The sequence below is a fragment of the Lissotriton helveticus genome, chromosome 1_1 (genome assembly GCF_964261635.1).
Source record: "Lissotriton helveticus chromosome 1_1, aLisHel1.1, whole genome shotgun sequence".
Taxonomy (NCBI): Eukaryota; Metazoa; Chordata; class Amphibia; order Caudata; family Salamandridae; genus Lissotriton; species Lissotriton helveticus.
This window is the reverse complement of record NC_136057.1, coordinates 1,369,822,239-1,369,847,804: the sequence shown is the minus strand read 5'-3', so window position 1 is coordinate 1,369,847,804 and position 25,566 is coordinate 1,369,822,239. Positions and strand designations below refer to the sequence as shown.

At 46.0% G+C, this 25,566-nt stretch overlaps 1 protein-coding gene and 1 non-coding gene across 2 annotated transcripts in view; one reads left to right on the top strand and one right to left on the bottom strand.

Moving 5' to 3' along the window:
• KCNJ4 (potassium inwardly rectifying channel subfamily J member 4) overlaps nucleotides 1-25,566 on the bottom strand; it is a 763,549-nt gene that overhangs the window by 626,224 nt on the left and 111,759 nt on the right. The gene's annotated exons all lie outside the window — the stretch shown is intronic.
• Nucleotides 23,746-23,819, top strand: TRNAA-UGC (transfer RNA alanine (anticodon UGC)). Its single transcript has one exon. It is a non-coding gene; the product is annotated as a tRNA-Ala (tRNA).

The following is a 25,566-nucleotide window of genomic DNA, read 5'->3' as shown; positions in this document are numbered from 1 at the left end:
TGTCCGTCAGGACCTGAACCGCCTGACCGTGAAGGGAGGAAAGAAAGGCCTTGAGAGCCAAACGTATCGCCCACAATTCCAGAAGATTGATATGAAGCAATCTTTCCTCTGGAGACCAAAGACCCTTGATCTCCAGATCAGCACCCCACCCTAGAGTGGATGCATCCGTTATCACTGTGGCCACCAGAGAAGGAGGTTAAAAAGGCTTCCCTTGAGACAGCTTGCCTGGAACACTCCACCAAGACAGCTCCGCAGCAGTGTCCCTGGAGATTCTGATAATATCCCTGAGATTCCAATTGTGTTGGAACCACTGCCTCCGGGGCACCACTGGAGTGCCCTCATGTGCCAGCGTGCATGGTTGACCAACAGTATGCAAGAAGCGAACAGACCGAGCAGGCATAAGACCTCCAGAACAGGAACAGCTGTCCCATCCTGAAACATTGGGATCACATTCTGAATGTCTGAAATCCTCTGAGGGGGGTTGAAAGCACGACTTAGCGTAGTATCCAGTACTGACCATAGGAAAAGGTTGCGTTGTGAGGGGACCAGCTCAGATTTGGGCACATGTATTGAGAAACCCAAGCCGAACAACAGCTGAGCTGCTATTTGCAGATGATGCAGCACCATCCCTGGCGATTTCGCTTTGAGCAGCCAGTCTCCAGCTAGTGGAATACAGGAATCCCCGACCTTCTGAGATGAGCTGCCACCACTGCCATCACCTTCGTGAAGACCCGAGGTGCAGAAGTAAGACCGAAGGGAAGGACCACAAACTGATAATGCAGAGATCCCACCATAAAAGGGAGATACTTCCGACGTGACTCCAGGATGGGAATGTGAAAATATGCATCCTGTGAATCGATCAACACCATCCAGTCTTCCTGTTGCAGTGCCAGAAGAACCTGAGCTAGGGTCAACATCTTGAACTTCTCCTGTTTGAGGTAAAAATAAAACATCCTAAGGTCAAGGATCGACCACAAACGACCATCCTTTTTGAGGATCAGGAAATACCGCAAGTAGCATCCGTGACCCCTTTCCTGCTCCGGCACAATCTCTATCGTTCCTTTTTGTAAGAGGGACCCGACCTCTTGTTGCAGAAGCATCAGATGGTCTTACAAACAACAGCCCTGAGAGGAGGGTAAGGAGGGGGAAACTCCCGGAAGAGAAGGGCATACCCGTTTTCTACAAGATTTAAAACCCAAAGATCTGATGTAACAGATTTCCAATTATGTAGAAAAAGGGACACCCAGCCCCCCACAGGACCAACGTGCTCCAAGATGGGGAATCTAGAGCTGCTTTCCTGCAGAGCCAGTGGAGGGGACAGAGGAGGAGGATGAAGATGCTTGTTGGCGAGCAGCCCCTCACAGGCGACCTCTTCCTTTCCCCCTTTATGACCAATACAGAGTGTTCTGCTGCTGTTGTTGGTGCTGCCGGCCTTGAAAAGGGGCCGCCTTCCCAAAACCCCAGCACTTACAAAAACCAAAGCCCCATAGGCTCTGACTGTAAGTTCAAAGACCTAGCAGTAGACCTGCTATCCTTAAAACGCTGTAAAGCAGAATCAGCCTTGCTTCAAAAGAGCCTTGATCCGTCGAAGGGACAGTCCAACAACGTAGCCTGGACGTCAGGAGAGCACCCTGACCCTCTCAACCAGGCATGTCTCCTGGTCACCACCGAGGAGCCCATCACCCTGGCAATGGAGTCAGCTGTATCCAGGCCAGACTGGATGACCAAACGGGCAGCAGGCTGGGTATCTGAAAGTAACTCAGCGAAGTGACCCTGGACATCCTCAGGCGTATTTGGGAATCACCTCTTTAGCAGAGTCCATCAAAGCATGGATATAAAGCCCCATCAACCATGTGGCATTGGTTGACTTCAAGGCCATACTGGCCAACGAAAACACTTCCTTCGCAGATTGCTCCAACTTCTTAGAGTCTCTATCTCCCGAAGTAGAAGGGAAAGAACCAGCAGCCTGTTTCGAATAACAATATGCTTGTGCCACAAGGCTCTCAGGTGAGGGGGTGCAACGATAAAAATGCTGGGTCTGCTAGAGCCACCTTATAGTGCCTTGCTACTGAGCTAGAAACAGCAGTGGCGGACACTGGCTTCTGCCAAACATCCAAAGAGCCTTGTTGAAGGGGAGCAAAGGCTCTACTGTCGAAGAAGAAGATTGTGGCACCTCTGTCAAGATATTAGAGTTGACCTCTGCCATCGGTAATTGCAAGACCACGAGGTCAGCAGCCTTCTTAATGACTGAATGATGAAGGGCCACATCCTGAGAAGGAAAAGCCTTTGGGGAAGTGAGCACCCACTCTGGTGAGGTATTGAGCCCATTGGCCTCTTGCAGCCCTGCAAGGTCATCCTTGGAGTCTAAAATCTCCCACTCCTTGGCCTGCTCCTGTTGCTCCTGAAATTCCTCCTCTTACACGAGTCTCTGGGCCTCTCTCCTTGATTGATTATTCGGCGTCTGCCTTGGTGGAGCCAAACGCTGCGCCGGAGATCAGAGCCAGCGTCGATGGATGACCTTCAGACGTGAGAAGCGGCGCCAACCGAAGTCGAGAAGGCGTCGGAATGGAGCCCGACGGCACCAGGGAATAGTCCATCCTTCCCTCCTGAGAAGGTATTGCCTCTGGAGGGGCCAAGATGGAGTCATTCTCATTAAAGGAAGGAATGGAGCTTGGGCATAGTGTTGTGGAATGCCCAAATTAAATGAAAGTGGATCCACGGGCCAGATGGCCCACCGGACGGGTCAGCCGCCCTGGCAAACATGCCATACATTGCATTAAGGAAATGGGACGGATCAGAACCTGGAGTTGGAAAAGAAGGATACGGATACGAAACCGTCTGACCTGAGGGAGATCGAGGTCATGGAACAAGCTCTGCTTGCAGGTCCGGAGAAGCCTGATCCAGGACCAGAGCGTCCACAGGCACAGGTGACGTTGGAGAACCCCTCGGTATCGAAGTGCGCACCGGCGCCACCTGCGGGGACGGAGACGGAGAGACATCATCTTTCTTATGGCGTCGTCGGACCGGTGACCTCAACATCGACGTCTTCTCCTTCAAGGAACAATGCTTAGACCCATGTCATCTCTTTTTCTTATGCTTCTTAAACGACCTTGAGGTGTGTGGAGTCGGCAAGTTCTACCTCAACTTGGTCCTTTTCTGACCTCTCTTCTCCTTTTTTCCCGGGCCATGAACAACTTAGCCTGTCTTTCCTTTAGAGCCTTCGGATTCCTCCGACGGCATGAAAAACACTCTTGGACCTCGTGGTCCGATGACAAAAACCAAAGGCAGTCTTCATGGCGGTCTGTAACCAACATATGGCCCCCACATTCCCTACAGGGTTTAAAGCCAGGTTTCTTCTGAACAGCAATGATCAAAGAAACAGTTTCTTGAGAACTGAAACAAAGTAGACTACACAGAAATGGAGAGTACTAGAAAAAAAACATTACGCGTCGACGGCGTGGAAAAAAGGGAACTGACGTCAACATGCCGACGAGGTCTTCTTATGGCTCCGATGACGTTATACAGAGTTGCAAGCGGAGTCATGCTATTGTGATGTCGACGTGGGAGAGCTGAGAAAAAAGTTTCTGTGGAATGCTGGTGCTAGGGTAATTCAAAAGGTGAGGAATCCACAGGCACATGTATCCATCAGAAATTCAACACCAGTCCAACACCATGCGTTCTCTAAAGCAAGTCATTACAATTACTTGAGTGCTAAAGGAACGCTTGGTAAAGACACAGTTGTTGTAGTGCCTGCGTTGTAAAGGCACTGTGTGGTTTTGACTACGTGGTAAAGGATGTTCCCCTCTAGAGTCTGTATTAAGGTTGTTGATGTGTTCAGCCTGTGTGGTACATGCATGTTTTGTGTGAGTGAGCCAAAGTAAAGGGGCCCAGGGGGATGTATATTGGAAACATTTGGTCTCGCCTTGTGCAAAATGGAGATGAGGACTGTGCTCCCAGACAGTGGTAGTGTATTTCTCACATTCCTATAGCTGAAAGGAAGAGACCAAGACACTGAAATGAGAGGAGAAAAGACAAGGCTTCTTTAGATTTTCTGTTAGGCTTTTGATTAGCAGGAAGCTGCTGATTAGTCATCCTAAGCACTCCCATTTGGTGTATAGTACGGATAAGGGCTGGGGGTGCAGACTCATTTGCGATATGTGAGGAAGCCTATAGGTGAGGTCTGGCCTTTTGTCTTTCCCTGATTACTCTTTCATTTGGGATGATGTCAGACAGGTGCAGAAAACTCACACCTCTTTGTGCCTTTGTTGTGGGTGCTCCAAGATGTGAGCGACCCTGATGTGAAGAACAGCATTCTATACCCTCTAAACTGGTTCTACGGTTTCAGTCAGTAGAGCCACATCACCTGTCTCCAAGTAGAGTGGAAAGTTGGACTTCCATTATCTCACTTGTTGTTCCAGTTCCAAGTCATCTACGGCCAGGGAAGTGAATAATATGCAAAGTACTTAGAGGGCTGCTGTGCAACCAGGACTGAATTTCTGTCTTACAGGCAGTCTCCAATACATGAGGGGACATAATCAAAATCTGGATCTTTTGCAAAAGAAACCGTTTACCTGTTCTGAAGCACTAGAAGCCTGCCTGCTGCCTGGGAGAGGAGAAGGAACCTGCAGACTGCAGGAAGAGAGACTGTCCAGAGAGAAGGTGCAGTGGGACTCTGCTCTCTGTGGAGGGCTTAGAGGAGAAGCTTGCTTGAGATAAATAAAAGTAGACAAAGGCATCCGAGGGCTTAAGACTCTCCTGACAGCTCCAGAAGGGTACCGCGACTCTACGACAACCTGATTGGCGAGGACCAGCTGTGGTTGTAATTGTGTGGGGTGACTGACCTGTGTGGTGCTGAAACTGTTGAAATATCTTCGCCCTGTGAAGGGCTGCATCTGTCTAAGATTATTATCAGCCAACATTGACTGCAACTGCAAATGGTGTGACATGTCCCTGAGGGGCTACAGCTGCCAAAGTTGTGACAGGTCCGTACTGGTCTACATCAAATTAATTCATAAGTTTACCACATCGGGAAAGCAAACGGCAAGTGCTGCAAGCTCTAGCCATAACATTGTTACCAATCCATGTTGGGGCTGCAATTGCCAAGTGCTGCAAGGCAATGTTAGGGGTTTTGTCTGTGTTTATCCAGTCCCAGCAAGAGCCCAACTACTAGCTCAAGAGGCTCAAGATACTTATCACCAGTACATGAGGGACGGCATCATCTCAGGACTGTCGCTTCCTGCGAGCAGACAAGTGTTTTTGCATTTGTGAGCAAGGTCACACTGTAAACCCAATCCCTAGTGCATTTGTCAAGAATTTACTATGAAAAACCTGACTCTTAGGGCATTAAGGCATAGCAGCCCAAATGCGTGGGCTAGAAACAGAGAAATTAAGAAAACACAAAAATGACTTGATAAATCAATGTCCAACCAATATTTTTCTTTAACAAGCAAAAGTACTTTAATGCACACATGACTAAATACTATACTTAAAATGATGAATATTTACAAGATTTCAGGTGGAAATATAAAGTCGAACCTTTCCTTTTGGATAATTACAGATTAATCAGGATGCAATCACGTACCCCAAAGAAGTATCACAAGGGACAACTAGCCCTGTAGTGTGCTCCCAATATCTATGAGGCACGTTGTGGCAATTAGTGCACTAGCAGGATTTGTCGACTCATTCAAAATGCAAAAAGGGAGAACTCTGGCCTTTGCCATTACATGTAATAATCAACAAAGGGGCGTGGCTTCGGCTGGCTGCAAGATGGCTGCACCTTGAGTGGGCTCTGCCGGCCGAGCGAAATATACGGCACAATCCTGCTGATAGGGGACGCACTATCGTCCTATATAAGTGGCGGGCTACTGTGCAGACTCGAGCAAGGAGAATGTGACCGCAGCCTAGGGCTGGAGGGAGAGGACGTCACATCAGTAGATGATCCTTCGGCGAGTGGTGGTGTGAAGGCGGTAAGCACGGTGCCACAAGTGAGAGTGCCAGGACCTGGCACGCTGTAGGAGACCAGAAGGTGGAGAAGAGCGGCCGGAACGGATCATGGATGACACAAGCAGCTGTCGCTGGAAGGCCACAGCACAGCGAGAGAAAAGTACGCTGTTGAGAGAGTGCCCACCGGGATCGTGCCTGCTCACTGATTACCCCCTGGGGGCAGCAGGCGGGGACCCGTCTCCTCCTGTCTCCACACTCCAAAGTCTGCTGGAGAATAGACTCAGCACTGCAGAGGGCACCTTGGCAAATTAATATACTGGGCTGTGGCCGAGGCAGTGGTGGTAAAAGAAACTGCCAGTGCCTCCCCAACTACCCAGCATCTGCCAGGCTGCCCCGGGCCCCCGAAGGGGGCCCTCCTAAGAGGGCGGCCACCCTAAGTGCCATACGATGGCACAGTCACCAGCAGTCTAATGTTTAGGGACCCGAGTAGGTCCCCATGTGACGTAACTTCCAGGGGGAGGAGGGGCTGGGGGAGAGGTATTTATACCTCCTCCGCCCTCTGAGCGCACTCTTTTGCTGTTCCTGTTAGACGGTGCCCCTCCTGCCTGGCTGCCCTGTCGCTGTTTTTGGGTGCCGGGGTACATTGCTCTGGCCTGCGGGGGTTGCGGCCTGCGGCGTGGGGCGGCCTTGCTGGAGGGAGAGGTAGGTTCATGAGGGGCTGGGTTAGTGGTGGCTGCCGCTTCGGCCTACCCGATTTGTAAACAACAAGGGTTCCCTGTTTGAAAAATAATAATCAACCCCTAGGTCAGGGAATAAATCAGTGGAATAAACTACCTAGGCAGTAATTCTAAAATGAAAACACAATAGTGAAAGGACCAACACTGAGAGTGAACAGTTTCTAAATAATTACACAAGTTTTATTACAATCACATAAACAATAGCTAAAAGTATACATTTCATAAAAATTGAAAATACATCATTCATAACATAAAAATTCTTGGACATAGAAGAATAAGTTGTGTGTCGACGCGTTTCGGCGACCAGCGCCTTTCTCAAGACAGTTTACAACTATTCTGAAAATGAAATAATGAATAGTTTAATTCTCAGTTATTACCATATTATTTAAACATAAATATAAATACTTGAGAAAAATAATAATTCAATAAAACAAGGAAACACTGTTCAGAGCACTCAGGTCCTAAATTAATCAAAACACAACCAATAATTCGAAAAATTGCTATGCATAAATTACATGACATAACCTCTCTTTTAGCCTGGTCCTATTTGATTTACTAACAGTCTCTTAGTGGCCTGATTACTTGTAAGTCCAAATACTCATTATTTCATTCCTAATATTTTATAAACATTGTGTCACAATGAATCATTTCTCAAACATAATAGTATCCGACTAAATATATCTGCTTACGGTCAATATAAAATTCTCTGTGATAACAACTTTCATGAATGATAAGGATGAAGGCGTGAATTCTAAGAATAAAGCCATGAATTTAATTGAAAGAAGACAGATGTAAAATAACATTGTAGATACACCAAACAGGAATGAGACTGCTGGCCTAATGATTTGGTTATCCATAATCCTAATATTTCGTTCTCTAATGTTCAATAAACAATATATCACAATAAATCATATCTAAAACTTAATAGTTTCAGAACTGAATTCATCAGCTTACATGTCAAAGAGGGCATACTCAATGCTAACTTCAATCCTGAGTGATAAGAGTAAAGCTCTGAATTTAATTCAGAAAGGGACAGATGTGAGATCGAAATTTAGATGAAAGAAAAATAGGTGACAGGTCTGATAGTTCCGTATTATATACTAAGACACCAATCTACTCTCCAATGTTATTTTTAGCCTTAGTCGATTAGTCGATCACAGTGGATCACAATGGATTCTCTGTTCTAACTCTAATGTCTGTAATACAAATATTTATCCAATTGGTGAATTTCTATATAGATAACCTACTCATTCTTACGTGAATTGGGTCACTGGCAGATTTTAACAGGTTTCCATAGATTACGATCACACATCTGGGTTGTACTTACCCCAGGTAAAAATGAATTTCACATATAATTAATTTGACGCTAGAGAGGGTCCATCTGATATTCTGAACCGGAACTCTTGATTCTGTTTTAATAAATGATTCTGTAATGTTGTTAACAAAAATGAAGAACAATTAATATTCGCCTGTATGCATAACTCACATTGCTGAAATCCTTTCTAAACAGGTTACTCTAATTGAAGTAAGGAACAACTAACCTATTCAATGGAATCTTCAATTCTCACGTTCTGCTACGACTGGTTGATTATTTCAGTCTATCTCGTCTGGTTAAAATCTGCCTAAATGATAATATAGAATATACCGTTCAAGACCCACTCAATTTATAGCTGTGTCTGACAAATTCAGAGACTCTTACAAAGATCTATCATCTTTGATGCAATTCTTACCCGTAATGGAGCTTTAAATTGCGTCGCCTCCACGCTGTAATTATTTGCTAAAACATTTTAGAGATCTTGTATACCAGCGTTATCTAATAAATGAAAAAAATTAAATAAAGGAAAAATCAATAAAAAAATTCTGTAATTGTATCTGTGAAGACAGATTTTCTGTGAAGACAGATTTTCTCTAAAGCGCCCTGTTCAGTTCTTACCGGGGCTTTGTGCCAAATGACGAACGTCGCTGGTAGGGAATCAATGACCGTTTAATGTTGGATCTGTACTTATTGGCCGTACGCGTAGGCACGCCTGGTTCCTTAAAACAAAAACGATGCCTATTATAGTTATAAACAGGGGCTTATATTAAACTTTATCCTATTCTATTAGGGGATATTTACTAGCATGTGCACATTACGTACCTCTATTATTAGGTCGTGACTTCTACGCGTTATGGCGAGATGAAGTTAAAGCGTGTTCTGATGATATATGCTGCCAACCTGATTCCTGCAGGACAACAAGCAATCCTGCATTGAAATTCTGCATAGTTACTTCTATTACAAAAAAATCTCTCGCGCCCGACTGCTAAGTTCAGAGCGGCGAACTGGATATCTGCAGATAGCGTACCTTGGATCTTTAAGCGGCAGCTGCATGGAGGCGAACATCTAACTCGGACGTGGTCCCGGAATAGAGTGAAAATGTGGCTTAGTTCGCGCGTATTTATGTATACACCGCTGCTAATAATTAGACCAATACTGACGTCACTAAGGCTCATAGAACGCGAGGAAAGACTCTGATCCAATAACAAAAACGGGTGGTTACAAGCTATCGCTATTTAAAAAGCATACACAGCATGGCTATTTAAAATGCATCACACGTCATTCAACAGTCAACGCGAAAGTGAAACAGGTCATTAACTCTTCATGGCATATCCTGAACAGTAATGGAACAATTAAGCTAGAAAAACCCAAGATCCAAGATCCAAGGTACGCTATCTGCAGATATCCAGTTCGCCGCTCTGAACTTAGCAGTCGGGCGCGAGAGATTTTTTTGTAATAGAAGTAACTATGCAGAATTTCAATGCAGGATTGCTTGTTGTCCTGCAGGAATCAGGTTGGCAGCATATATCATCAGAACACGCTTTAACTTCATCTCGCCATAACGCGTAGAAGTCACGACCTAATAATAGAGGTACGTAATGTGCACATGCTAGTAAATATCCCCTAATAGAATAGGATAAAGTTTAATATAAGCCCCTGTTTATAACTATAATAGGCATCGTTTTTGTTTTAAGGAACCAGGCGTGCCTACGCGTACGGCCAATAAGTACAGATCCAACATTAAACGGTCATTGATTCCCTACCAGCGACGTTCGTCATTTGGCACAAAGCCCCGGTAAGAACTGAACAGGGCGCTTTAGAGAAAATCTGTCTTCACAGAAAATCTGTCTTCACAGATACAATTACAGAATTTTTTTATTGATTTTTCCTTTATTTAATTTTTTTCATTTATTAGATAACGCTGGTATACAAGATCTCTAAAATGTTTTAGCAAATAATTACAGCGTGGAGGCGACGCAATTTAAAGCTCCATTACGGGTAAGAATTGCATCAAAGATGATAGATCTTTGTAAGAGTCTCTGAATTTGTCAGACACAGCTATAAATTGAGTGGGTCTTGAACGGTATATTCTATATTATCATTTAGGCAGATTTTAACCAGACGAGATAGACTGAAATAATCAACCAGTCGTAGCAGAACGTGAGAATTGAAGATTCCATTGAATAGGTTAGTTGTTCCTTACTTCAATTAGAGTAACCTGTTTAGAAAGGATTTCAGCAATGTGAGTTATGCATACAGGCGAATATTAATTGTTCTTCATTTTTGTTAACAACATTACAGAATCATTTATTAAAACAGAATCAAGAGTTCCGGTTCAGAATATCAGATGGACCCTCTCTAGCGTCAAATTAATTATATGTGAAATTCATTTTTACCTGGGGTAAGTACAACCCAGATGTGTGATCGTAATCTATGGAAACCTGTTAAAATCTGCCAGTGACCCAATTCACGTAAGAATGAGTAGGTTATCTATATAGAAATTCACCAATTGGATAAATATTTGTATTACAGACATTAGAGTTAGAACAGAGAATCCATTGTGATCCACTGTGATCGACTAATCGACTAAGGCTAAAAATAACATTGGAGAGTAGATTGGTGTCTTAGTATATAATACGGAACTATCAGACCTGTCACCTATTTTTCTTTCATCTAAATTTCGATCTCACATCTGTCCCTTTCTGAATTAAATTCAGAGCTTTACTCTTATCACTCAGGATTGAAGTTAGCATTGAGTATGCCCTCTTTGACATGTAAGCTGATGAATTCAGTTCTGAAACTATTAAGTTTTAGATATGATTTATTGTGATATATTGTTTATTGAACATTAGAGAACGAAATATTAGGATTATGGATAACCAAATCATTAGGCCAGCAGTCTCATTCCTGTTTGGTGTATCTACAATGTTATTTTACACCTGTCTTCTTTCAATTAAATTCATGGCTTTATTCTTAGAATTCACGCCTTCATCCTTATCATTCATGAAAGTTGTTATCACAGAGAATTTTATATTGACCGTAAGCAGATATATTTAGTCGGATACTATTATGTTTGAGAAATGATTCATTGTGACACAATGTTTATAAAATATTAGGAATGAAATAATGAGTATTTGGACTTACAAGTAATCAGGCCACTAAGAGACTGTTAGTAAATCAAATAGGACCAGGCTAAAAGAGAGGTTATGTCATGTAATTTATGCATAGCAATTTTTCGAATTATTGGTTGTGTTTTGATTAATTTAGGACCTGAGTGCTCTGAACAGTGTTTCCTTGTTTTATTGAATTATTATTTTTCTCAAGTATTTATATTTATGTTTAAATAATATGGTAATAACTGAGAATTAAACTATTCATTATTTCATTTTCAGAATAGTTGTAAACTGTCTTGAGAAAGGCGCTGGTCGCCGAAACGCGTCGACACACAACTTATTCTTCTATGTCCAAGAATTTTTATGTTATGAATGATGTATTTTCAATTTTTATGAAATGTATACTTTTAGCTATTGTTTATGTGATTGTAATAAAACTTGTGTAATTATTTAGAAACTGTTCACTCTCAGTGTTGGTCCTTTCACTATTGTGTTTTCATTTTAGAATTACTGCCTAGGTAGTTTATTCCACTGCTTCGGCCTACCCGGCCGCTCTTCGCCCCGGCTTTGCGCAGTGCTGCAGTGGGGGCGGGGGGAGGGGTCTTCACCCGGGATGCGCTCCCCTTTGGCGTCCGGACCTCCCGTCCTGGCCCGCGGCCTCTGCAGCAGCGGCAGGTGTTCTCAAGCTCTGCCTACATATTCATTGCGCGGCTGGTCTGGGTCCCCGTCCCCCGGGGATGGGGCGGGTGGATGCTCCTTGCGTGGCCTGTCCCGGGCGGCGCTCTGGACTGGGGCAACAGCGTCGCACGGCAACGCTTCCTCCTTGAATGCGGGGCTCCGCCTTTTCCAGCGAGCCTCCGCGTCGTACGGGTCCCCCCCGTACCACCTTCCACCTGGTTGTGGTGGCGGGGGGAGTTTCTCCCGCTTCCTCCCTGAGGCCACCTGCGTGTGGGCCCGTCTGTCCTGGCGTTCGGGGGGAGTGAGGCAGCGGGGCTGCCCGGTCCGCCCCGGCCTGCCCGTTGCTGGTGCACCCGGCGTACATCGGTTTTACGGGGGGGCCCCTCCGGCCCAGGGAGCCGGGCCTTGGCCACGCGCATGCACCTTAGCGGCCCAGGTGTGGGTGGCTTTATACCTCTCGGCAGTTTCTCGCCCTGGTCCGGGCTGGTGGGGCTTCGGACGATTTCGTGGACGGCTGAGCGGTGCTGAGCTGATGGTCCTCGGCCCGGTAGTGCTCTCTCGGTCCTCCCCCGGAGGCCCGTTTGCTCTGCCTCGCATGCTGGGGGGAGGGGCAGTCTGAGGCCTTGTTGTTGGCACCCGGGGCTCTTTGGGCTGCGGGCCCAGGAGCTGGGGTCCGTGGTGCTCGGGCCAATAGGGGGTGGGATTGTACACAGCGGGCAGGGAGGGGGCGGGGGCTGTTGCCCGGGAAGCTTCTCTGGTCCTTTGCTTGTCCCTGCTTGGCCCGCATGGTTCTTAGCGGCGGGCACCCCGGGCCGCTTCAGCGCTCCCTCGTCTTTGGTTTCGGCCCTATGTGCGGTGCGGGGGGAAGGGGCATTCCCATGGAAGCGCTTATGTCTTGTCGTCCGGGCCTCCCGCCTGGCCCGGCATAGGCGGGATTGTGACCCCCTCTCTTAGCCTGCTTTTTGAGAGGTGGCTGCGTCCTCCCTGCCTCCCTTGGGTGGGCGGGCAGTGAGGTACTGGGTTTTTCAGAACCGGTACTGAACCGGTAACCCAACGGTGCCAGGGACAACACCCAAAGACCTCGAGTACTTTCCTGATTCAGACACAGAAACTCAGAGTCTTCTAGGTGAAGTCAAAGATCGAATTTATTGGCTGCAACCAAGTAACAGGCGTCCTAGAAGTACAACACGTGTATATTCTCAGGAGACTGCTCAATCTTACAAAGCCAGGCTTCTCTTTTTATACAAAATATTAAGCTTTAGGCAAACATTCTTGGCATTACTGTTGACCATTCACATATTTTCACTACAAAGAAAAAGCAGAGTCATGATGACAAGCCCATATTTCAGTTCGTCCAGCCCACAACAAATTACCCGGCAAGGCCCAACATTTTCATCAGATATCGGTGGACCCCCAATAAAAACGGGCACCTCCTCCTCATAAAACAAGACATATGTAAAGAATCAGGGACAGGTGTGAGCAAGGTTAGGCAGGGTGTGTGTGCGATGAAAAGGTTTATGGCATGTTGTGCCTTGATGCTATCTCGCTCGGCCACTGGGAAAGAAACTGGTCGGGCAGGTTCGGCCTGGGGCAATGGTTTCAGCTTGCCCAGGTCACAGAGAAGTCAATTAAGGTGTACGTGTCCTTTGGAATCGAATTTGGCTGTAGTTATCAGCCTATGTGAGGGCAACTCACAAAATGGCTGCTGTACACAAAATGGAAGCCAAGGGTTCAGGACGAAAATGACGATTTTGAGGTGAAATCGTTACTGGAATATGACGAAAATGCTTGTACATAGTGTACTAGCCATTCTCGGTCTTTTGTTACCAAAATCGTCATACTGCGGCAAAGTTTATTACACGAGTCCAGAATTTTCAGAACCACAAACCCTCCTTTTGCCCTTACATAGGCAATTAACCTATCCTCATGCTAATCTGAGTCCAGGTCTATATTTCTAAAGTCATTGAGATGCTGCTGTAACATCATCCTAGTACTTAGCTCGTCTCTTGATACAGGTTTCCTTACACATGATGTAGCACAGAGGCCACATATTGCAGGAGCACACTGCACGCACAGAGAGAACAGGAAAAGAATGGCTAAGACCATCCCAATGACCATCAGAATTTTCCACCCCCAGGCAGATATCAGTTCCCAGAACCATCCCATTAACGACCAATCTCCTTTATCCACATGAATAGATTCGGAAATCTTATGCAGTTTGGAGATGGCTTGGTACACTGTTGGAGCGTTATCTGGAATGAAAACACAGCAACTCGATTGGATCAATTTACATACCCCACCTCGGTCTGCAAGTATGACATCTAATGCGACCCTGTTCTGAAGGGTCATAAGACGATCCGACTGGAGCTCAGCAGTCAAGTTACTAAGGGCACCGGCAGTTTCAACCACGGTGGATTCAACCACCCTTGTCAATTGCCTTATGTTCCTGCTGTTAACCATTGGTCCCCAGAACGGCAGAAAACCCTTTACGAAGCCCCCAAATTCTTGTCCTGCTGTGTCTTCTTTATTCAAGACACCTCTAACTATCCTTGTCTTGTGGTAATCTGCCGCTGCTGTGTAGGTGGGAGGCAACAGGAACGAAACAAAACATGTGCCCGAAAAGTCAGGGGGCAACCATGTATAGGCTCTGTCATGGCAGATGAAATAGGTACCCTTAGCTGCTAAGAACGAAGGGGAAGTCTGAGATGCAAAAACATATGTTTCAGTACAGATACTCTTCCCTAACTGAGCTCTGGGATTCTTGCCAGTACCTTGCAGACACAGGTGACCCTGATGGGGTACAATCCAAATCGGGGAAGATCTCTTAGCTTGCTGTTTCTCACTTAGAGTAGCTCCATATCCGGTTACGTTCCATCCTATGTATACTAGTGTCTCATCTCTAGGGATAGTCTCGTAGGAAATATCTTCCTTAATCATGTCTACTATACCCTTAACTAGAGCACTATTCTTAGGATTGTATGTTACAGAACGTAGGGGGTAGACTTCATGTGCGTAGATGAACATTGTTCTGTATGCCCACACAGAACCATTATGGCTGAATGGCAGGACCAGATAAGGGATACCTTTATCCGTTGTGTGAGGCATAAGACCACACACCCAACAGTTAGTCGTGTTCATTACTAGTTGGTGTTGGTGCAAAAGCTGAACAAAGGAGTTATTAATAAACTCTAATCTCCTAGCTGATTCGTGTTCAGGAAGGGGCTGAAAAGAATGAGAGGAAACCGTAAAAAAAGGAGGTGTAGGCGATGTAGTGGGTGCAAATGTTACTCGAAAAGAGAATAAAACATACCCTATTAAAAATATCATCACACTGAATAACATGAAAATGCACAATATCAAAAAGCTTTTCTTTGTCATCATTTTACATATTCTGCTTTTAAAGTTTGTTTCTTTGGCAGGTCTCTCCATCTCGAAAAACTCCATCCTCTATAATATGCTGCTCGCGATGGTTGGGTGTTCTATGCTAAGGAATCCTTCTGTCAGTCCAGGGCAACTCCCTTAGACCAACCAGAACTGTCGACCTAACGTCTTCAGCTGCACCCCAAAGACTTTGGGCAACCGCGACCCTACAGCGGAACCCGGATGGTGGTTCGAAAAACAAAAATAAAAAAGTTTCTCAGATGGGAGAGCTGCACTTTCAAAAATAGCAAAGGAAAGGAATATCTTTTTATTAGTTCATAGTTCTCGGCCTCAGATTATATCGTTGTTTTCCCGGTATTGTCTGGTCTCGGAACAAGAGTTCAGGTTCTGTAGTGTCCAATCGAACTGACAGTGATACAGCCGGTTGCAAAATATTGTCACTCTCTTTTTCAGTAAGTGTTCCTCTTACACGTGCATCACTGAAAGGCAGAAAACAAGGCACGGTTTCAGTCTCTGAGTCGGCGACACCCTCCTGGACCCACCGGTCGTACGGCAGAGGCAAAGGCACCCTCTTGCAATGTACACCGTGGATCCAGTGCTTCTTTCCTTCCACTCGAACAGCTGATCTTGTTGAAAGAAGGACGAGGTGTGGACCGGTCCACCTGGGCTGGTCGTTCTTTGTTCGCTGAAAGTTCTTGACCAGCACCCAGGATCCAGGAACGATCTGATGTCCTGGAGCTTCAGAGACCTGAGGCAGTGTATCATGCACCTGCTGATGTAAAACACGCAATTTAGCCATCAGTTCGTACAAGTAGTCAAGCAAAACAGGGTATTCGATTTCACTGAACTTTGTAGGCCTTGGCACTTCCCATATGTTGGCCGGGCGGCTGAAAACGATCTCATAGGGACTAAGTCCCACTCTCGAATGCACAGTCATTCTGGTGGATAGGAGTGCTAAAGGCAGAGCGTCAGGCCATTTAAGACCAGAGCTCGCTTGAATTTTGGCCAGTTTTAACTTTAGCGTGCCATTGTAACATTCTACTAATCCAACTGATTAGGGGTTATTTGCAGCGTGAAATTTCTGATGAATGCCTAGCCCTTCACATACTTTCTTCATCACTCGATCCACAAATTCACTCCCATTGTCACTCCAGACCATTCTCGGCATTCCAAACCTAGGGAAGAACTCTTTCACAAGGGCTTTAGCTGTGGATAGGGCAGTGTTGTCCTTAGGGGGTAGGCTTCCACCCATCTTGAAAAGGCACAAACAACAACGAGTACGTATTTTAAATTGTTGCACCTCTCCATGTGGATGAAATCTAGCTGCAAAACCTTGAACGGATTCGTAGGAGGTGCAAAATGACCAGCTGGAGTTGGGGTTCCCCTACCAGGATTGTATTTTAGACACACCATGCAATTCTTGACCACATTCTCTGCACACTTAGGAATTCCAGCATTTTGCCATACCGGAGCCAACAACTTACAAATCCCTTTCACACTGATGTGAGCCATTCCATGGGCCATTGAAACCACTGCAAGCACATATGCATCGGGTAACAACCATCTCTGATGCTCTGACATTTCAATCCAACAACCATTGGCATCCATTTTACCCGTACTTTCTCTCCACACACTCAACTCTTTCTCTGTAGCTTCAGCTTGAATTGATTTCACACTCTCTATCGTGTCTTCACACATTCCAACGTCACCAATCGATCTTGCAGGGCCTGCAACATACATTCGGCTCATCACATTCCTTGCTGTTTCTTTTGCGACTTCGTCAGCAAATGCATTTCCATGACCAACATCATCAGTCACTTTCTTGTGTGTGCTACATTTCACAATCGCAACTTTCCAGGGCAAAGTAAGTGACTCGAGAAGCTCATTCACTAACTGACCATGCTGAATCTTAGCTCCATGCGAAGTCAGGAACCCACGTTCTTTCCACAATCGTCCAAAACTGTGAGCCACACCAAATGCATACTGGCTGTCGGTATAGATGGTCACTTTCATTCCTTTCGACAACACACATGCTCTTGTAAGTGCAATCAACTCTGCTGCTTGAGCTGAATTATGTGGGATACGTGCAGCTTCAACAATTGTATGCAAAGTCGTGACAGCATATGCTGCAGTCGTATCACCATTCGGAAGCTTGAAGCATGAACCATCCACCCATAAGGTACCTTCACACTTTGCAAGAGGAGTATCTTTGAGGTATTTTCTACCTTTCGTTTCTTCTTCTGTTCTAAGAAAACAATCATGCTGTTCTGAAGCATCTAATTCCTCTACAATCGGCAACAACGTAGCTGGGTTAAGTGTGTTGCATCTTTTTATATGCACATGGCTCGCTAACAATGTCAACTCGTAACCTGACAATCGAGCACTAGTTAAGTGCTGTGTCTTGGTTCTGTTTAATAACGTGTCCACTGCATGTGGAACCATCACAATTAGCGTGTTATTCATCACTAAACCAGCAGACTGTCGAATAGAAACAGCTGCTGCCGCTGTTGCTCTTAAACAACTCAGCAATGCTTTAGCTACCGGATCCAAAGTCGACGAAAAATACGCGCATGGACGCTGCTTGTCTCCAAACAACTGTGTCAATACTGATAATGCACAACCTTCTTTCTCATGGACATACAATGTAAAGGGCTTACTGTAGTTGGGGGTACCCAACACAGGAGCCGAACATAATGCTGTGCGCAATTCGGAAAAACTTTTCTGACACTCTTCAGATCATGGAAGGGGATTCGGTGTATCTTTACACGTTAATGCCACCAAGGGCTTGGCCACCAAGGAAAAATTTGGTATCCACTGTCTACAGTACGATGTAATACCCAAGAAAGCATGCACTTCTCTCTGTGTTCTTGGCACACTCAATTTCGCTATTGCCTGAATTCTTTCTGGGGTCAGTTTCCTTCCCTCCTTCGATAAGAGATGACCTAAGTAGGTCACTTCTTGTCGACAATATTGCAATTTTGAGAGAGACACTTTGTGATGCAAATCACACAAGTGACGCAACAAAGACAACGTGGCTTCTTTACAAATCTCCTCAGTATCTGCAGCAATAAGCAAATCATCTACATACTGAATGAGGGTAGCGCCATCAGGTAAAGCAATCGAATCAAGCTGTGTTTTTAAAGCTTGACTATATATTGATGGACTTTCACAGTAGCCCTGGGGAGCGCGTTTAAAGCGGAAGCTTCGACCTCCTAAACTGAAGCCAAAAATATCCCTACTCTCCTCAGCAATCTGGATGCTGAAGAAAGCATTCTTCAAGTCAATTACCGAGAACCAGGTGGCAGAAGCTGGAATCATAGTCAATAGGGCAGTAATGTCAGGAACAACTGGAAATTGTGGCACAACTATTTTATTCACCTCTCTAAAAGCAATCACGAATCTGTAAACAGGTGGCTGGGAAGGGTCAGTTCGTTTCAAAACAGGCAGAACAGGACTATTGCAAACGTTGCCTCTTGTCTCTTCAATCACATCTTTTTCAATCAGATCATAAATGATCGCTAGCAAAGCTTTCTCACCTTCACTAGAAATGTTGTATTGGGGAATGCGTGGCATTTTAACATTGGCTTTCAATGTTACAACATATGGCGGTATTTCCAAAAGACCTACATCATTAGGACCAGTAGCCCAAAGAATATTAGGGAGAGATGACAATTCTATTGGAAGTTTGTCCTTTGACAAATACATTGAAGAAATCACTTTCTTACCCAGTGTAAGTTGTACTCCTGAAGGAGAACAATATAACGTCGCATACAATCTTTTTAACAGATCCAATCCTAACAAGTTTTCACCACAACCTGTTGTCAGAATAAGGGGTGCTTCGAATTCACAAGGACCAACAGAAAGAGACATAGGACTAGAAATCGGGTTCCTAACCGGGGCGCCAGAAAAACCTACTGATACATTTGTTTCGCCAGACAAAGGTGCGCCAGGGAGTTTAGAGTGCATAATAGAACTCTTTGTAGCACCAGTATCCAACAGAAAAGGCTCTGACACACCTGATGTAATCACCTCAACATAAGGTCCACTCTGATCTACTGGAACTGAAACAACTCCCTCTCTTTGTCTATGGCTGTCCTAGCAATCATTACCTCCCATATGCTCATCTTCTGCATAGTAATCATCAGCATAGTACTGAGCCGTCCTACCAGACGCGTTATTCTGCTGGTCAAAACTATTCATTGAATTTTGAGGTGGAAGGGAACGAGCGTTCTGGGGGAAATTTCCACGTCCTCTACCTCTAGGTGCTTGTTGAACACCTCGACCTCTTGAGCCAGAAGCACCATTTGCGCGCTGTAACAAGATAGGGCAACTATACTTGAAATGACCCTCTTCCTTACAATATGAACACTGATTGGGACCTACAGGGACATGTGGTTGAGTATACTCGACTCTTTGCGAGTTCCTCTGAAACTGTTGAGGCTGCTGATAGTTATTCTGATAGTTACTCTGAGCACCACTATTTTGACCACCACGTGGCGGATATGCTTGCTGTAACAGAACCTTCGTTTTCAACTCTTTAGTTTTCTTCTCTGCTCTATCTTTCTCAACTTTGTCCCTATTTTCGTAGTACTGGGCAGTAGCCAATATCTGTGCTGAAGAGGAAACTGCCCAAGAACTCTCTGAATCTTTCAACTTTTTACACAACTCGGGAAGCAGATTGTGCACAAATTTATCGACGAACAATCGTTGGCCACCTTCTGTACTCATATCTTGACCACTGTGGTCGACAAACGTCTCTTCAAACCTGGTGAAGAAATCTGATACCATTTCATCTTTCTTCTGCTTACACGCAGACAATTTATCCCAATTCACACGCATCGCGGGCATTAAAGTTTTCATATAATTAATGATCTTATCACAGAGCTCTGCTACTAAAGGCTCTGGTTTAGCACCACCAACTTGTCGGGCATCTGCAGCAGCAATGAATCGCCTAACTCCTGATCATGATCTGCATGACGAATCTTTCCCCATAAAGGCTGTGGAACAACATTTCCAAACAACATGTCTATGTCGGCTAAATTCATAATGCAAGAACCTGCAGTCTGTGACAATTCCTTGTAATACCCTGCAGGATTCTTACGGGGATCAGGCAATGTCTGCTTAAGGGCTAAAACTTCAGCTCGCTTCCATGGAACATGTACCCAGACACGCTGAAAATATGCTGGTATGGCTGGGGGAATATTATTATGACCAGCTGCTACTTCTTCCTTCCATACCGGAGAAACTTCTCTCATTGGGTATTGTCTCACCTTCTTTTTAACAGAGGAATCAGACTCAAACAATGACCTAGAAACACCTTCAGTCCTAAGCGACAACAATGTCGCAACTGCTTTCTTAACATCTGAACCCACAATTGCGCCTTTTGAAAACTCGAACCGTACATGGCTCAACTCGGGCGGATTAGATTTCAAATCATTGTCCTCTAAATCTTCACATAGAAAACCACACATTTTCTCAAAAACGTATCTCTGCTTTGATGCTTCCCACTGATGGAAGACATCCATAACAGACTCTAGCCCGTACCTCGTTGGGTCGGTAACCCATTTATGTGCTAAATAATTCAACGTTTCCTTCTCCCTAGACTCAGGCAGTTGACTACGCAACTGCTTACGCTCAGAGGCAGGGGTTGCACTTGTTGCTCCAAAGAGAGGATATAGGAGACTAGTAACAGTACTAGCCACTCTTTGTCGGACAGAAGGAGAAGTCGATGAAAAGACAAGCGGAAAAGCAGGGTGAGGCAAGGCAGATGCAGAGGCAGTGTCAGAAGGAATACCAGAAGTGGGAGTCAATATAGTAGTTAAAGTTGTAGGAAGTAAAGGCAGAGCAGATGTCAAAGACGGTGGCCCTTGAGGAGGCTGCACCGGAGGAACAGGAACCACCTGGAGAACAGCTGGTGGTTATGGAGGAGCAGGAGGCACAACAACTAAAGGTTGCGCAACTAAAGGTTGCAGTGGTGCCATAGCATTTTGCGCATAGGGGGTGGCGAACTTAACAAATGTGACATTAGGGGGTCTTTCTCAAAGTCTTTTGCTGCATCTTGCTGAAGAGGCGGCAAAACTGGATAACATTTATCTATTACCATTTTACGTTGCCTGTGCAACTGCTCACTCATCTGTTCCTCTTTGTTATCTTTAAACTGCATAGCAGCTTGCATTATCGAAATACCCCTTTCTCTCTTATTTTTCTTCGCTAATTTAATTTCTTTCTGTTTGGCTTCCTTACGCCATAGGCGGAAAGAGTCAAACATCGCCGGCCGGGCTTTCTTCTTAAAAAGTTTAACTTCGAGGTTATCTAAGATTTCCGTGTCAAAGCTACCATATTGGGGCCATTTTAGAACACCATCTTTTCTGGTGTAGCGGATCCACACTTCATTATATGTGATGGGGCCTACTCCATGTTTCACATACAATTCATAAGTTGGAGTTGCAATCGGAGGAACCGGACACGAGTCCTCCAATCGGGAATCCCTATTACAACCAAGACAAAACAAATTTCCAAGTCTGCTAAGACCAGGCATCTTCGCTCACTAGTCTAGCTTCAAACTTCAAAGGATTATCGAATACGATATTCTCGTGAATACACGAATCCTTCGGCTTTGGTACTTGCAAGTTCCAAATCAAAGATCCCAAGGGGATACCCAAACTAAGACCAACTAAGGACTGGGAGACGCTCCACTTATACTTAACTGAGATATCGATGACGTCACCAGAAGACTCGTCTATCGTTTCGCTCTACCAAACATCAAGGGTCCAAATCAGGGCGATAGCCAGGGCAGCAGTCCTTCGTAGCCGTCGGGAAGCGGGGAACCTCGCAGCAAAGACTTTCGGACCACGTCGACATGCAGGGGTCGATGAAGTGGCGGCCTTCCTCCAGAATTTTCACACGAAGCTCCTCACGAACCTCTGGCTTGGACCGGTACCGTTGGTATCGCCCCACGTTGGGCACCAGCTGAGGTACTGGGTTTTTCAGAACCGGTACTGAACCGGTAACCCAGCGGTGCAGGGACAACACCCAAAGACCTCGAGTACTTTCCTGATTCAGACACAGAAACTCAGAGTCTTCTAGGTGAAGTCAAAGATCGAATTTATTGGCTGCAACCAAGTAACAGGCGTCCTAGAAGTACAACACATGTATATTCTCAGGAGACTGCTCAATCTTACAAAGCCAGGCTTCTATTTTTATACAAAATATTAAGCTTTAGGCAAACATTCTTGGCATTACTGTTGACCATTCACATATTTTCACTACAAAGAAAAAGCAGAGTCATGATGACAAGCCCATATTTCAGTTCGTCCAGCCCACAACAAATTACCCGGCAAGGCCCAACATTTTCATCAGATATCGGTGGACCCCCAATAAAAACGGGCACCTCCTCCTCATAAAACAAGACATATGTAAAGAATCAGGGACAGGTGTGAGCAAGGTTAGGCAGGGTGTGTGTGCGATGAAAAGGTTTATGGCATGTTGTGCCTTGATGCTATCTCGCTCGGCCACTGGGAAAGAAACTGGCCGGGCAGGTTCGGCCTGGGGCAATGGTTTCAGCTTGCCCAGGTCACAGAGAAGTCAATTAAGGTGTACGTGTCCTTTGGAATCGAATTTGGCTGTAGTTATAAGCCTTGTGAGGGCAACTCACAAAATGGCTGCTGTACACAAAATGGAAGCCAAGGGTTCAGGACGAAAATGACGATTTCGAGGTGAAATCGTTACTGGAATATGACAAAAATGCTTGTACATAGTGTACTAGCCATTCTCGGTCTTTTGATACCAAAATCGTCATACTGCGGCAAAGTTTATTACACGAGTCCAGAATTTTCAGAACCACAGCAGGCGGTCCCGAGGTGTGGGCCCGTCCTGATTGAGGAACCCTGCTAGATGCACCGGAAGCGCCCAGTGACATGGCGAAGGATACTGTCCATTTTAGGTTCGAATTTGCACCAATGAATGTTGGGAAACAGTTTTAGTTGAACATTCATCGAATATTAAGAGAAACTGCGCCCGCCATGTTTGTTTAGAGGGTGGCGATAGGCGGATCTCTCTGTGCCAATGTTTTGTCTGGCTGAGACTTCACCTCTCAGGAACCCATTCAGGTGTTTTATACATATGCAATCCTTTCCCTGGTCTCACAGTTGCGCATTTAGCTTGTGTTCCCCAGAGGTATACGCGAACAACACGAGGGCAGGGGTGGCAGCCTGGGGGGCCACCAGGGTTAAGGTGGAGGCAGGGCGGCTGATGGTTGTTTTCCTTTATTGTAGAAAACGCGCAGAAGAAGCCGTCGTCGTCACCAGGGAGTCCATCGGAGGCATCAACAGGTACAGGGATCGGTGCACACTGTGGCCGTAGCATGCGGCGGACTCGGGGGGGGGGGGGGTGAGGGCTCACCGTGTCTTATTGGCGGCGGCCGCGTGTTGGCTCCGGACATAGCCCCCCCTCCTCTGCATCCGTGTGTGCCTGCGGGCTCCTGTGCGAGGGCTAAAGGGCTGAGGCCTGCACCCAAGCCACTCTAAGTGATGCACACAGGTAAATGCTGACTCATCCCTGTTCTTGTGTTTTGAGGTGGGGCGGATGTAGCTCAGTGGTAGAGCGCATGCTTTGCATGTATGAGGCCCCGGGTTCGGTTCCCCGGCATCTCCACTTTGTTTGTCTGAGCATAGCAGGTATCTCCTGTGCAATAACTGGATGTTTTCTCTTATAAAACAACTGATGAGTCTGGGCAAATTATGTATTTCCTGGGCAATTGGTGTGTTCTCTTGGAAAGCTACGGCTGAGTGTGGGCAAATCATGCATCCCCTGTGCCATAATTGAATGTGTTTTCTTTTAAACAACTGGTGAGTCGGGGCAAATCATGCATCTCCAGTGCAATAATGGAATGTGTTTTATTGTAAAGCAACTGGTGCTCCAGTAAGGGGCTCTGATCATGGCGATCGAGTTAGCAATATGCTTACCTGTCAATACTGGTTATGGGCTGTTTTCATGGATTTGTTCTCTCTTCCAGAAACACACGGGTTTCGTTCTCTGATGGTCTAACCACGCCGAGCAGGCTGGCCTGCCAGGGCTCGGAGCAGGACAATCGGATCAAGTACGCAGGCGCCACTCAGAGAAGGACAGCTGGGAAAGGAAGCAGGAATGGCCAGGGCATGCTCCGGGCTCGGAGCCTGAATGCTGTTCCTTGTTAAGTACTCTTGGGGGTGCCGGGTGCTGGACACCCCGGGGAGGGGCCGCAGGACACGCCTGGGGCTTTTGTTAACATTCTACCTTTTCTTGCACGCAGAATTACGTATTGTCACTCGAACGCACCAAAGCTCAAAAGTCCGACACCGTGCCTGTGTAAGTAAGTATTGTGATCGGGTGGTGGCAGAGTAGCTCGAGATGTTAGAGTCATTGAGGCAACCCAGACACAGGGGAAACAGTGGGCTTTCTGACATGTAATTTCTCTCCGTAGATTCGTGGGATGGTCAGTCCAGCATGGATGGCCAGGGCTCTTCTCCCCCCCCGCCTATTTCCCGCAGACAGTATTTGCTAATGATTACAGTTTATTAGCGTGTGTTCCTGTACAGCACATGCTGCGGCACACTAGTAGTTAAGTTAGGACGGTATTTCGGGGTCCCTCATATACACAGTGCCCCTTGCCTTCCAGAACGTGTGCACCGCTGTGTGATGGTTTCGAGTAATGGCTCAGATTTGGTCCCCCTTTTCTTGTCAATAATTGTATGTGACATGCAGTCCCGATTTTCATATCACTACCAGGTGTTCCGCAGATCGATTTTGGCTTTTGAGGCTGCCATGGGGTAGCGGCGCGTGTCGTCAGACAAGACATGGGCACACTGAGCGCCCATTCTAATCTCCAACAGCAAGGAGGTTTGGGCCCCCTGAGCATGGGAGAGGTGTCCTGATTTCCACTGTCGCGGTTCCACCACATCTGAGGGTTTTGGAGACATGGGCTGTGGAGGAAAGGGGGCGGGCCAGGCTTCAGCTCAAATAGGCGATTCACCTGTGGAAATGCTTGGAAATGTTGTCTATGCCTGGAATTTTCGGTGCCATGGAACGCTTATTATTCATATTAGTGGTAATTTGATTTTATTCCTGCTACGTCTTGTGGTAGCTTGCATTAAACCAACAGTGACGTGAGGCATGCTTCTGTACATGAATGCATGTTGTCTTTACTCGCTAACAGCGATCAGGGGTACGGTTATATGGTTTCCAGCAGATAGATCAAAGTTGTTCGACATGTCCTTGGAGTCAGTCGCACGTCCATCACTATGTCATTATCGACTGGTGATACGAGTCAAGGATAGGACGCATTGGGGCATTTTCAGCGCTAGATTGGTTACGTCATGCGAATCATTAGCTTGCGTCGCGGACGCGTGCATGCGCTTTCCAG